The following is a 2,453-nucleotide window of genomic DNA, read 5'->3' as shown; positions in this document are numbered from 1 at the left end:
CAAATTCACCTTCATGCATCTTGCTGCCCACAGAAGCTAGAAACTATGATCTCAAATCTTCACATTTTCATATGTTTCCCTCATTTTATGGCTTACCTAATGAAGACCCTTTAGCTCATATTAAAGAGTTTTACAATGTTGTGAGTGGTTTACCTTTGCAGGGAGTAAGTGAAGCAAATTTGAGGATGAGAGTGTTTCCTTACACCTTGAAAGATAAGGCCAAGAGTTGGTTGATGACTCTAACACCAGGTTCCCTCACCACATGGGATGCCGTGGCTAAGAAGTTCTTGGAGAAGTTCTTTTCCACTCAAAAGACAGCCACATTAAGGGGACAAATCTTCAACTTCAAACAAGATGATGGAGAACCTTTCAATGAGTGTTGGGAGCGTTTTAAAGGCCTCTTGTTGCAATGTCCACACCATGGGTTACCTTTTCACTTACAAATGCAAATTTTCTATGATGGACTAACCCAAAATTGTCAATCAACTGTTGATAATGCAGCAGGTGGAGCATTGAAGAAAAAGAATGCTCAAGAGTCATATAACATTTATGAGATGTTGGGGTCTAATGCTCAACACAAAGATTTAAGGGGTAAGAAAGTTGGAGTCTATGAAACAAGTTCTAATCATGAGCTTTTGTTGCAGGTAGCTAACCTAGAAAGGAAGCTTGAATCCGTGCTCAACATGGTGCCAAAAGCTAATGAAGTGTGTGCCATTTGCAACATACCAAGCCATCCTACTCACCAATGTCCATCTAGGGAGGCTTACCCCGAGTATGTTCAAGAACAAGTGAACCTCATGAATTCTTACAACCAAAGGCCAAGGAATGATGTGTATTCCAATACATATAACTCAAGTTGGAGAGATCATCCCAACCTTTCATGGAAGAACAACAATCAATTCCAAAATTTCCAACCAAAACCTGCCACTACCCTTGAGGATACGGTTAAATTGTTAGCCCAAAACACCTTGCAATTCCAACATTCCACAAATAGCACTCTCCAACAACATTTGGCAGCCCTAACCAAAATGGAGACACAATTAGGGCAGATTGCAGACGCCTTGAACCAAAGAGAGGTTGGGAAGTTTCCAAGCCAACCCGTGATACTCCAAAGGAACCAAGAGCAAGCCAAAGCAATCACTACACTTAGAAGTGGTAAGGTTATTGATAATAGAGTTGGCAATGAAGTTACTAATGAATATGATCATGTGAATGCAGGTGTTACTCAAGGAGACAATGAGAAACCAAATGAGGAACCAAGCCATGCTACTTCCTCATTTGAAGCACCAAATCTTCACAAGGCCGAGAAACCATACACTCCACCAATACCATTCCCTGGACGACTTGCCAAGAGCAAGCAGGATAAGTTATTCAAAGAAATTTTTGATATACTAAGCAAAGTGAATGTTAACTTACCTTTGCTTGATGTCATTAGGAACATGCCGGCATATGGGAAGTTCTTCAAGGAGTTAAACAGCTACAAAAGGAAGTATGGACCACATGAGAAGGTAGTGGTGTCTGAGAATGTGAGTGCAGTTTTGCAAAGAAAACTTCCACCAAAGCTCAAGGATCCAGGAAGTTTCTCTATCAACATCACCATAGGGGACAAGAAAGTAGAGAAGGCTATGCTTGATTTGGGTGCTAGCATCAACTTAATGCCTTATTCCGTGTACCTTCAACTAGGTTTGGGAGATTTGAAAGCAACCACCATTTCATTACAACTTGCAGACAGATCCGTGAAATATCCAAGAGGTATAGTAGAAGATATTCTGGTTCAAGTTGATAAACTAATCTTGCCTGCAGATTTTGTAGTGTTGGACATGGAAGAAGCTCCTATACATGATCGTGAGTTGCCTATATTGCTTGGGAGACCTTTCATGGCCACGGCCAGGACCATCATTGATGTGCAAAATGGACTCCTCACTATGACAGTGTTAGGAGAGACAGTTCAATTCAAAGTGTTTGAATCTCTTTCTCATCCTTCTTCATCTCTTGATTGTTATGCCATTGATGTGCTTGATTCACTTGTATTCTCTAAGTTCTTGCAGGCACAATCGAATGAACCATTACAAACTGTTTTGAGTCAATCTCAAGATGAGTTTGATGAAGAAGATGCACTCATGGAAGACGTAGCTGCCTTGGATGCATTAGCATTGTATCCTTTGAATGTTTCACCTCTTTTAGAGCCTTTAGAATCATCAACGTCACATCTAACTCCTTCCACTGTTAAGGCACCAAAACTTGAACTTAAACCACTTCCACCACATCTAAAATATGCATATCTAGCTGAATTTGAAACTCTTCCAATTATCATAGCTTCTGATCTCACCCCAAATGAAGAAGATAAACTAATTAGGGTGTTAAAAGAGTTCAAATCAGTTTTTGGTTGGTCTATTGCAGATATCAAGGGAATAAGCCCTACCATGTGCATGCATAGGATTCTTTTGGAGGAA

General features: G+C 40.3%; 1 non-coding gene across 1 annotated transcript; it reads right to left on the bottom strand.

The window, feature by feature from the left end:
- Positions 1 to 316: 316 nt before the first annotated feature.
- Positions 317 to 427, bottom strand: LOC148691708 (small nucleolar RNA R71). The gene has a single exon (XR_015955375.1). It is a non-coding gene; the product is annotated as a small nucleolar RNA R71 (small nucleolar RNA).
- Positions 428 to 2,453: the final 2,026 nt, after the last annotated feature.

The sequence above is a fragment of the Pyrus communis genome, chromosome 13, assembly GCF_041283825.1.
Source record: "Pyrus communis isolate YQ-2024b chromosome 13, ASM4128382v1, whole genome shotgun sequence".
Classification (NCBI taxonomy): domain Eukaryota; kingdom Viridiplantae; phylum Streptophyta; class Magnoliopsida; order Rosales; family Rosaceae; genus Pyrus; species Pyrus communis.
This window is presented reverse-complemented; position numbering and strand designations above follow the sequence as displayed.